At 35.5% G+C, this 12926-nt stretch overlaps 1 non-coding gene across 1 annotated transcript; it reads right to left on the bottom strand.

Moving 5' to 3' along the window:
• Window positions 1-12767: 12767 nt before the first annotated feature.
• On the bottom strand, window positions 12768-12839 carry TRNAD-GUC (transfer RNA aspartic acid (anticodon GUC)). The gene has a single exon. It is a non-coding gene; the product is annotated as a tRNA-Asp (tRNA).
• Between the last annotated feature and the right edge of the window lie 87 nt (window positions 12840-12926).

Below are 12926 nucleotides of genomic sequence, written 5' to 3'. Positions count from 1 at the left end.
AGTAATGGAATGACCATTCCATTCCATTACAATGTTGATTACATTACATTGCATTACGTCATACCAAACGGACCCTTAGTGATTTAAAAGTGGTTAAAACATATCATCTCCAATAATACTCCTATATTCACTCATTATTTATTATTTTATCATTAAAATTATTAATTATTGTTTTATCTACCAATAGTGAAAAGAGAGACTTTTCAATAGTAAATTATTAATACAAAATGAATGAAGGTCCAATACAATGTGTTTGAAAGAGTGTTTGATGAGGTGAATGGTGCTTGAAAGAGTGCATTGCATTGAAGTAGCAAAAGTTGCTTAAATGATTAGGACAATGTTGCCAATTGTTGGCCCCCTTACTTTTTTTAATATAAAAAATGATTTAGTTGCATACTATAAGTGGAGTTGTATGACAATATTTATAATAAAAATAAATTACATATAAAATAATAATTTGTGAGACCATAATGATTTTAGAATTGCTTAGCATTGCAGCCTATAAAAAAAGTTGCAAAAAATGACATGGATAACAGAGAAAATAAAATAATATATTTTGAGATAATGTGCTAAGTTTTGACAACTTTGAAAGGTTCTTACATTGGAGATTCTCTTAGTGAGTTGAGAAGCCACTAAAAGGTTGTTGGAGTTGATTTTTAATTCTTTCTGTCCTTCAAGTCTCACACGACCGCGAATCGGCTATTCGTATCATACTTGCACAAAAAGGACCAATTAGATGGAACCAAAATCTAGCATCCGCGTTGACAAACTTGTTGTGAGTCAAATATTAGTTTGCAATAAATTTCTTAGAGAAGATCGAGGAATGAAGTAACAGAGTAAGAAATACTCTTCTGTTTGGAAAGTAAGAAACAATTGCAGAAGAGAATAATTGAGAAGGAAAAATTTAGGAATCTTTTTAATTCTATACATCTCCTTTCTAATAACTAAGATCATCTTCAACCGTTTCTTAGTTTGACTTTTAAGTTAAATTTTGAGAGTATTGCCGAATGAATCCGACCGATTTGATTCCATTGTATGTTACTCTAAACATGCGAACAAAAGAAGCTTCAGCATTGCGACCTAACAAGGCTGGACATGTTAACAAGGATGGACATGTTGGTCAAAGCAAATCAACGGAAGTAGTAAGTAATGATCCCACCATCGAACTGGATGCCCCTATACATGGTAAGGATGACAACGATTGTGGAAATGGTATCGATGATTATATGAATAATGATAATCATGATCATTATGATGAGCATTATGATAATGATTATTGTTACGATAATGGTGACAATGTGGAGAATGAAGATACCACTCAAAATGAAATTCCTGTTAAAAGTGTTCATGAAACAGTTAAGCAATCTGAATGCGTCCAACGTATCCCATATGAGGATGGCGATGAAGATAGAATGAAAAGGATGACTGATCCATTTCGATGGTGTCCAAAGCCATGCGATGCGCCCGTGAATATGATTGCACCTAAACAATCAAACGGAGGTACTACTTTGAGGGTCAATGATATATTTTCAAACAAAGTTGAATTGCAAGATTCACTTGGAAAATATGCAATTGAAAATTCGTTTGAATGGAAGGTTTACAAATCAAACAAGTCTTTGTTTGAGGTGAAATGTAAGGATGTGGGCAAATGTAAATGGAGGGCTAGAGGGATCGTCATTCCAGGTTCCAATTTGTTCAGGCTTTCAAGAATAGATGGTATGGACATGCACGCTTGTGGGAGAGATCAGATATGTCCGCACCATAGGCAAGCGGGGAAACGTGTTGCAGGGATACTACTCCGAAGCAGGTTTGATTTGGAAAATCAGGTGCATCGACCAAAGGATATTGTTTTCGATTTCGAATGAGATTTTTCTGTTAATCTCTCTTATATGCAAGCTTGGAGAGCAAGACACTGGGCATTGGAAGCACAAAGTGGTTCGCCGGAGGAATCGTTCATGTTGTTGCCGGACTACTGTGAGATGTTGAAAAGTACAAATCCGGGTACCGTGACACATATCGAGACATATGATGATGATCAATTTAGATTTTTCTTTATGGCTATGGGTGCATCATTGAGAGGTTTTAAACTTCATATTCGACCTGTTATTGCCGTTGATGGAACTTTTCTAAAAGGTAAATATCCCGGCATATTATACATTGCAGTTGGTATTGATGCGAACAAAATGATCTTTCCTGTTGCATTTGGAGTTGGACCGAAAGAAAGTAATGAATCATGGCTCTGGTTTTTCTATAAATTGAAAGAGTGTTTGAATGATGTTGAAGATCTAGCCATTATATCAGATCGGAACCAAAGCATTATACATGCAGTTAATTTGGTTTTTCCTAATGCTGTTCACGGGGCGTGCGCTCGTCATCTGCAACAAAATGTTAAGGCCAAATTTTGTGGAATTCGTAAGATAGATGAGGCATTTTGGAAATGTGCAAAATCCTATCGGGTATCTGATTTTGAGGAATCCTTTGCAACACTTCGTTCACTACATTCCGGTGCTGCCGAATATTTACTGCAACCTGGAAAAGACAAATGGTCCCGTGCATTCTTCTGTGGTCGTCGGTATAACATTATCACGACGAATGTCGCAGAATCATTCAACGCGTTAATGGTGGAGGCTAGACGTCTACCAATCACAATGTTGGTTGAGTTCATACGCATGACACTACAAAAATGGTTTTACGAGAGACGTACAGAAGCAGGTTATAAACGTGTATTCTATTTTATTTTATTTTATTTTATTTATACATACGTAATTATTTATGAGATTAATATGTTTCTGCAGAAGAACGTGTGGGCTATTTGGAAAGAAAGCCGGAAGAAAAGATGATAAAGCGTGTAGGGGCAGCGATACGTTGTTCATATTTCCCTGTGGATAATCACACCTTTCAAATCGGTGATCGGGTTAAAGGGGGACTTGTTGATTTAAATGTAGGAACATGTACGTGCAGGAAATGGCAACTAGCCCAATTTCCATGTAAACACGTATGCAAAGTTGCTTCCAAACATAGGATGGATAACGCCTATAGGTGGGTGCATCGCTACTACACCAACGAGTCACTTAAGTTGGCATGGGGTGAGTCGATATATCCACTTGGTCATCAATCAGAATGGAAAGTGAATGAGAATCCTATGAAAGTGCTTCCTCCTAAGAAGGAGGGGCGGTCTGCTGGTCGACCAAAAGGTAAAAAAAGAAGGCCATCCGTGGGTGAAGATGTAATTTGCACAAGGTGTAGCAGATGCGGAAGCATCGGTCATAATCGTTTGAATTGTCCATCCATGCTTCCAAACACTACTCGGCTTCCTAGTGTAATCTCAAGTTCAGCAAGTTGTTCCAACACTACTACCTCGAAGCATTTATGATCAAGTTGATTAATATCATTTGTCCTTATCATGTGCTTGTTTTAATACTGTATGATTCTATTGGGGACAGACAAATTTATGATCGAGTTGATTAATATCATTTGTCCTTATGCGAATTCCTAGTCGCATTTGAGTGTTGAATGCGCTCAAATACGGTTCATCAAATTCCTTGTTGATTACTTCTTGTCGCATTTGAGCGCATTCCATACAAATGCGACAAGGTTTACAACAATCCTAGTCGCATTTGAGTGTTGAATGCGCTCAAATGCGGTTCAGCAAATTCCTTGTTGATTACTTCTTGTCGCATTTGAGCGCATTCCATACAAATGCGACAAGGTTTACAACAATCCTAGTCGCATTTGAGTGTTGAATGCGCTCAAATACGGTTCAACAAATTCCTTGTTGATTACTTCTTGTCGCATTTGAGCGCATTCCATACAAATGCGACAAGGTTTACAACAAATATTACATAAATATTGCATATATAACAAGATCATGAATCAGATTACAATATCATTTGAAGTCTAACAAACGTCCATGAAACAACTCAACCGTAAGTCGTAAACGAAAGAAAGTGCCATCCGTCGAATTGTATGGATATACATAAGAGTCGTCATGCGGGAGATCATGTAATCCACTTAAGAATTGTGTGTTTATGCAAGTCCAAACGCCACAGTCATTTGAGCCGGACATTTGTTGTGGCACCCCTGGAACTCTACTCCAAGTGATCATCCGTCGCACATTTTCCCGTCCATCTACGAAATAGCCACTCAATTCCATGACTCTAACAATGACTTGCAAGGGTGTTTGGAGGACCGCATCCAAAGGTTGCTCCGACATGTTTGATATAAGACTGTCATATATATGTAAGTGCATAGACTGCAACTCTAACACTCCTAGGATCCAGTGCTCTTGCTTGTAATTTATTGGAATAAACACTCTCTTCACTGTGTGCCAAGGGCGTACAAAATTATCTGCATCACCTTTTACTCTTCGTACGAAATAGTCTTCACTATCCCACCCCGGTTCATTGAACCCCCTCACATACATGGCTTGGCACATTAATCCAACAATGTCAGTATCAACAGTAGTCCATTCTGCAGCCACATCAGTTTGTACTGACTGTCGTCTCAGTAAATACAACCAACCATTGATATGCTACAACAAAATTATGTAAACCATTAATACAATAAAAGTCACATAATTACAAATGAATAGTATATATTGGATTGATTAATGTTACCTCATTCCAGATATACGTCCCCACATCCCGAAGTGTATTGAAAAATTTTGCATCTAAACTGTACATTTCTAAACCTTTTAAACGTATTCCCTCAGTTGATTCAGGCCCATTGATCCACGCTTCTAGCTCCTGTATCAAACATGCATCTATTCGGTGGCGCTGATCATCAACATTACAAATAGCTGGTCTTTCCTCAAATCCGGACATGATTTGGCCACCATATAATGCTACTGGATCGGTGTACTTTAATGGATCGGTCCACGGCGAATTCAAATACTTGCTAACCTTAGGAACCCGTTTACCTTTTCCACGTGCTGCTCCCCTACCTCTAACTTTGCCTCCACCTCGGGTTGGAACTATACCTCCTCGAGTATTTCCTTTATCTTCATCTTTCCCAGTCCCTCTACCTTTATCTTCTTTTGGAGCAACCACCTACAAAGGAAAAACATGGTAATGAATACTTCATCCTTGAAGCATTCAACATCTTGTCGCATTGGAGATGAATGCGCTCCAATGTGACAAGCTGTAATGCAACATCCTGTCGCATTGGAGAGAAATGCGCTCCAATGCGACAAGCTGTAATGCAACATTTTGTCGCATTGGAGATGAATGCGCTCTAATGCGACAAGCTGTAATGCAACATCCTGTCGCATTAGAGAGAAATGCGCTCCAATGCGATAAGCTATAATGCAACATCTTGTCGCATTGGAGCGCATTCCACAACAGAATGCGACCCAGAGATACGATATGTATAAATTCTACCAATTTGTACCTCTTACTGCAACTTTGGTGCCACTTTCTCAGGCACAGAATCATCAAGATGGATAACCTCATCTATTTGCGCAACTTCCTCGGGCACAGAATCGTCTAGTACGACAATAACATTCTCAACCTCCTCATCGCCCTTGGTCAAATCATCTTGAACCATAGCTGCCTCTTGTTCCTTTCCATCTTTCATCGGCTCCTCTTGGACCATGGCTACATCCTCCCGAACTTTACTGGTCTCAGCCTCCTCATTCTCCACATTAGCATTGGGTCGACCCATCGCCTTTAATTCTTTTATATCCCCCTCAATCAATGATACCCGTTCATCTAGGTTTCCCAACCTACTGTCGACCTTGCTAAATTGTCCCTTGCACCACCTATGATGCCTATCAAGCACATCCGTTAGAACTTTTTGAAGTTGTTTTATCTCGGTCGTTTGTGACCGTGATGCAATGATATATCTATCAACTTCATCATCCCCTTCCTCACCACCCTCTTCATCATCACCTCCATCACCTCCCTCTTCATCATCACCTCCATCACCTCCCTCTTCATCATCACCCTCCTCATCATCCCCCTCCTCCTCATCACCTTCCTCCTCCCCATCACCTTCCTCTTCCTCAGCTTCAACCTTCTCCTTACCTTTCATTATTGGGGCAAATATTGCATGTATATTAGCTTCCCGTCCTTCAACATGGTCCACCAAATACGTGTACCAATCGAACTCTTTCTCTTCATCCTCAACCACAAGACGCGTGTCTGGAGGATCAGCAACCTTACATTGCAAAAAAAAAAGCAATGTATTGGTAAACTAATACAAAATAAAGAGAAACATACAAATCTCATTCCACTTACAGAAAACATTTCTCTGACTAAGTTGTTTGAGGGGATTATTCTCTGGGTCCATCTCAGCAAACGTGGAAGTGGGTTGCCACTTCTCATTGTGTAATATGCATGAGTCACATTCCACAACTCAAGAATCCAAGTCTGCAAATAAGAGTTATCCCTTGATAAGAATTATAACATTGTCGCATTCCATTTGAATGCGCTCGAATGCGACAAGGTTAGCAACCCAATCATGTCGCATTCTGTTTGAATGCGCTCAAATGCGACAAGGTTAGCAACCCAATCTTGTCGCATTCTATTTGAATGCGCTCGAATGCGACAAGGTTAGCAACCCAACCTTGTCGCATTTGAGCGCATTCAAACAGAATGCGACACAGATGTAAGTTTGGTGATCGCATTCGGGCGCATTCATACACCAAACACATATACACAACACGTTTCCTCTTCCCCATTGCATTTGCCTCTAATTTCGTCAATCTTTTGCTAATGGCCTAGTCCAAGGACCTATATGTCTCCTCCCAAGCCAACGTCCCCCATGGAAACTCATTAAACAGTCTTGGATAATCTGCAAGATCCAAAACCCAATTCTTTGCATGCCTATCGTTAGCATTGTCCAGTACATTGCCATGCACAAAGTACAACATGGCAATCATCACCGCATCTTGGTTAAATCTGTCAGTCGCATCGTTCTTCTTCCAATCTATACTTTGCAAAACTTCAAAGAAGTTAATGGTCGTTATTGTCTCGTATTGCTTGAAGTACTTTTTTCGCAACCTATGCGGCATCTCTAATTCATACATTCTTTCCATGAATTCTCTCATGTTTACCCCAAACCTTAAACTACTTATCAGGCCAAACTCCCAATCTCCAAACCGCATATCAACTCCCCTCACCCTGAACCACATCTCCCTGTGTTTACTTTCTTTATGTTTAATCTCCCGCGATAGGACATGATGAACTATTCCAGAAGAGAAACCAGCAACCTTCATATCCAAATATTGACCAAAACATGTTTTCCTATACATTTCTAACTGCTTTTCACTTAAATACTTCTTTATCATGACCCTAGAATCAACATTAAACCTCACTGTTACTTGAGCATCCGAATTAATCGCCTTGGGATATTTGAAAATGGAATCATGCTGTAACAATTTTAAACATACACACATTAAATTCACTAACAAAACTGACATATTCTATGTATAAGTCTCACTTACAATCATGTCGCATTCGTCTGTGAATGCGCTCAAATGCGACAATGTTTAAGGGTGTAGATTGTCGCATTTGAGCGCATTTAGGTAATAAATGCGACAGTTTAATGAAATGGCTCGTCGCATTTGTCGCATTTAGGTAACAAATGCGACACTAGGTTCACGTATAATTCCTTATCGCATTTGTCGCATTTAGGTAACAAATGCGACACTAGGTTCACGTATAATTTCTTATCGCATTTGTCGCATTTAGGTAACAAATACGACCATATGTAATACAGTTAACATACGAGCGCATTCGAGCGCATTCGAGCGCATTTAATATTCATTAATGGCGGTAACAACAGGGAAGAAGATGCATGCTTACCTTATGCTTCGTCCGTCCTTCCTCTTCGCTTGCCGCCGCCGCCGTCACCTTCTGTTTTCTCGCCATAACTTCCGCGCGCAGTAGATGGAAACGGGAAATGAGCCGAGGTAGGAGATGAAAATAAAAATGAAAATGCAGAGAAGAACAACCCGGATTATATATAGTAATGAGTTTAAAACGTAAAATGCAGTTCAAACGAACTGAAACCGAAGAAGATGAACCACAAGGAAGTTGAATGGGAAAGGTCAGGTGAGGAAGTCGAAGTGGAAGCAGCGGGAGGTAGGAGATGAACCTTCAAATTAAAACAAGGGTAGTTTTGTCCAAAATGGGTTTATTTGTCTAATTTGGTAAAATGGAAGGAAGGTGGGTTAGATATGTAAAGTGGGGTCCTTCATTGGGTTAGATTAGTAATTATCCCTAAATATATACGTGTCGGTTTGGATTAGAATAGTTATAACCATGGATAAATATATACGGATTGGATTGGAATAGTTATATTTAATGAGTTGGTTAATTTTTGTACACCATAAATGATAATTGGAGGCACTCTTCTTGGCTTAATATATCATTTGCCTCATGAACTTGTTCAAAAAGCTTGATTGGATCCCTGAACTTTTAAAGTATCCCGAGAGCCCCCTCAACTTGTATAAAATGTTTATTTAGTCTCATGAACTTACGTAAAATGTAATCAATTAATCACTTAGTTACACACAAAAAAGGTACATATGGGAGATGTGTTGCACACGTCTTACAATGTTATTACATAATTCACGAAATAGATTAAGACATATTAAAAATAGAGCTTTTACTTGCTCCATTATAAACTTATCTTCTCTAATATTAGAATTGCATATTCCGACCTTGGTCGTACTTTTTTTAAGACGCATGCATCACATCTTCTGCATTTAACTTTTTTTTTTTTGCAACTGAGTGATTAATTAATTACATTTTACGCAAGCTCGGTGAGCTAACTGGATATTTTATGCATGTTGAAGGGGTTATCGGAATAATTTAAAAGTTCAGGGGATCAATCAAGTTTTTTTGACAAGTTCAGAGGACAAATGATGTATTAAGTCAAGAAGAGTGCCTCCAAATATTCCTTTATTCATCATAATGAAAAAGAGACATATGTATCGGCTCAAAACCGAACCGAATCGAAATAACCGAATACTCAAATAACTAAAATAATTGACAACGATACCGAACTGAATAATATATAAAACCAAAATATAACCGAACTGAACAAACAGAATTAGTTAAAAAATAAAAAATAACAAATAAAATTACTATATTTTCTTATTAAAATTATCTCAACAAAAAAATTGAAATCTTTTCAAAATATATTTATATTGGTTTATTATCTAAATAATATTATAAAAAAAACTAAACTTGTAATATGTATAAAATAATGTAGAATATGTATAATTCGGTGCGGTTCGGTTTTTTTACATTTTATATCAAGCCGAATACCGAAATTCACCTAAAACTAAAACCGATATCGAACTGAAGTATCGAAAAAACCAAACTGAAAAACTGAATTCAATCGGTTCGGTAGAAAAAAAAAATCAAACAACTACAAATTATCATCACAAATAAAGTGCTAAATACTCCGGCTTAAGTTGAAGGGGCTATTATGACACATAAAAAGTGTAAGGAACAATTAAATTTTTTGAACAAATGCAAGAGATAAATATGTATTAAGCCCACTTTTCTTCTTCTTCATTTTCTGCCATTCCTCGAGAAGAGCTTCTCCAATAGAGATTACTTCAAAAAGTGTCAAAACTTATCATATCATACTAAAATATAATATTTTATTAATTTAATAATTCACATCACTCTTCGCAACTTTTGTTTAAAAATGCTTCAATAGTAAGAGCATTTTCAAGAGACTCTTAGTGCGCTCTCTAAAAATAATATAGATAATTGACTCTTAGTGATTTAAGAGTGACTAAGATATATCATCTCCAACAATACTCTCTATATCACTCCTTATTCATTATTTTATTATTAAGATTATCACTTATTGTTATATTTACCAATAGTGTGAGGAGAGAGATTCATTAATAATAAATTATTAATAAAAAATGAAGTTAGGAGGCACTAAGAGGTGGAGAGATATTCTCTATTAATAGAGAGGATTGAGAGACTCTTAGTGATTTGAGGAGCCACTAAGAGGCTATTGGAGCTGATTTTTTATTTTCCCTTCTCGAATTTTAACTTAAGAGTCAATTTAAGAGGTTGTTGGAGATGCTCTAAGCAATTTTAAAAATTGTCACAATGACCCACAAATCATTACTTAATATATAATTTATTTTAATTATAAATATTGTCAACCAATAGTGAAATGAGAGAGAAAGTCATTAAAAAAGTGCATCATAGTATTCAAGTAAATCACTTTTTTATATTAAAAAGTTTAGCAACCCACCATCACTCCAATAGTAAGCAAGGGTGTCAACTCTTCTTGGTACCCACCATCACTCCAATAGTAAGCACCCTTTAAAAGTTGTCAAACTCAATGCCGCATCAACTGACACTCTTTTAAGTACTCTCTATTGGAGATGCTCTTAGAGAGAAAAGAGAGAAGAGATGGAAAGAAAGAAATAGAATATTCATAGCTTAATACATTAAGAGCCTTTAAAACTTGTTTCAAAATCTTGATTGACCCTATAAACTTATAAAGTGTCTCTCAGCCCTATCAACTTGCTTAAAATAACATATTATCAATCTGAATCTGTTTAAAGTGACCTATTGGAACTTAGAGAGATCTATTAGCCCTCTGAATTTTTAAAAAATGATATACATTTCAACTTGTTTAAATCTATAAAAAAAACTCAAAACTTAAAAAATAAAGGTCTAATTCGTGATTCTAAATCTTTAAAACAAACTAACTTTCTATTTTTAGGTTTTTAGAGCGTTTTTCTAGATTTAGGACTCAATCATAACACTTTAAGCAAGTTTATGAGACTAATAAAACAATATGTAAGTTTAACGGCCAACTGATGTATTAAGCCAATATTCATTGATTTCATAACGGCGAGTGCTCAAGAACCAAATTTTAAATATCAATATAAAACTTCTCAAACTAAAGCTAGATTGTGTCTAAGATTCTTAACATGTAAAAAAATTATGCCCAATAAAAAAAATTGGATTTAGGCAGAGACTAACAGATAAAAAAAATAGAACTTTGGATTTGAGAAGCCTAACAGGTAAAAAAAAAATAGAAATTTGGATTTAGGGGTCTAATAAGCAAAATAATAGTTAGAAATTTGGATTTAGGAAGAGTCTATAACACTTCTCGGACCATTTTGGAGGTGCTAAACCAGCACACCATTAATATTTTTTTGGAGACAGTGGGTTGAAACCGCCCTTGATCAGACCAATTTATCAAAAACTCAATCAAAGTTCTAGGTCAAATGCCTAATTTATCAAATATCTAATCAAAGTTTAATCAAATCGTCAATTTAGCACCTTAATCTTAAATTTTATAAAGACATGGGGGTGGAACTGCTGATCATGGTGGTTCCTCATGTAAATAGTTGTACTAGCTATCAGGTGGCAACGGATACATAATTCTAGTATTAACTCTGTCAACATCATTAATTACTGACTTTAATTCAGTTAATCATATTAATTATTGTCTTAACTCAGTAAACCACATTAATTACTAGTATTGAGTAATATTGATTTAGTGAACCATGGAAGAACTCCAAAGATTTACTTAAAAAAAATAGGATGCATCATTTTTTCATTTGTATTTTCAAATTTTCAGGTTCAATTTCACGTACTCCGTTTCCGGTGCTTCTGTCAGTTTGTTATTCGCTCTTAGAAGGAATGGTAAATCCCTATAGTTCTTTTTTCGATCTTTGCTTTCTACTAAATTTTAATATAACCTAACAATTTCTAATTTCACATGTCGTGATGCTCTACGATATGAATTCCCTTCAATTTTCATGTAATGTTGTCTTTTTTTACTTTTTTTTTTTTTTTATGTTGAATCTCTTTAGAACCACCCCATGGAGAGTTTTTCCTTTTTTTTTTCTTGCATTATGCAATCTCTCCTCCTCATCTCTTCCTTTTCATTAATGTTTGGGTTTATCTCAATTGCGTTTCGTTTTGGTTTGTAATTTCACAAATAGTATTCATGTCATTATTTATATTCTGTTGTTAGTTTGTGTATTTTCTATATTGTTGTTTAAATATCTAATTCTTATGAATCGGATATTAAATTGAAGATTTAAATGAACGTTGATGGATTATAGCATTAGATAGAAGGTTTTCGGATATTCATTTGTTTTGACTCAATCGGATATTAAATTATATATTAAATTTAAAAGAAGCAATATCTATTGATTATTTGTTTCAACATGAAAATAGCTAAAGACGATTATAAAAACATGTCAGATCATATTTGTTCATTTGGTTTTAAACCATGATCAATTTAGTTAAAAAAAAACTAAACATATAATTGTACTTAAAATATAATTTTTAGTAATATTTTAATAATATAAAGAAAATTATTTATTATATCTAATTACATTGCTTTAATATAAATATCAAATAATATTTGTACCTTTACAATTTATATTTTCATTATTTTTTTTATAAATAGATATATTAATTAAAAAATGAAAAAAAAAACTCGTGCATTGTACGTGCTTAAAACTAGTAATAAAGGAAACACACAAAAAAAAGTTTTTTTGTATACAACTTTTTTTATATTACATTTTTTTTCTTTTTAAATTAAACAATTATTTTTGTGATCAAACTGTTTCTAATTTTAATTAAGTTTAATTTATTAAAACTAAAACTAATTTTAAATATCATTTTATTTTATCCAACACTTCATAGCCTATAGAATCTTGAACAATTTAGTATTTGGAGAAAAGAAAACGAGGTATGATCTACGAAATTTAAAAAAAAACGGACATAGTATGAAAAAAGGAGAAAAATCATGAAAAAAAACGCCGCTGCCGGGGATCGAACCCGGGTCACCCGCGTGACAGGCGGGAATACTTACCACTATACTACAACGACTTGATGGTTCACAAGCGAAAAGTACCCTTTTTAAAATGATGCTCTGCTTTTCTTTTCTTTTTCCTCCAAATACCTAAAAATTATATT

This window comes from Euphorbia lathyris, chromosome 8 (genome assembly GCF_963576675.1).
Source record: "Euphorbia lathyris chromosome 8, ddEupLath1.1, whole genome shotgun sequence".
Classification (NCBI taxonomy): Eukaryota; Viridiplantae; Streptophyta; class Magnoliopsida; order Malpighiales; family Euphorbiaceae; genus Euphorbia; species Euphorbia lathyris.
This window is presented reverse-complemented; position numbering and strand designations above follow the sequence as displayed.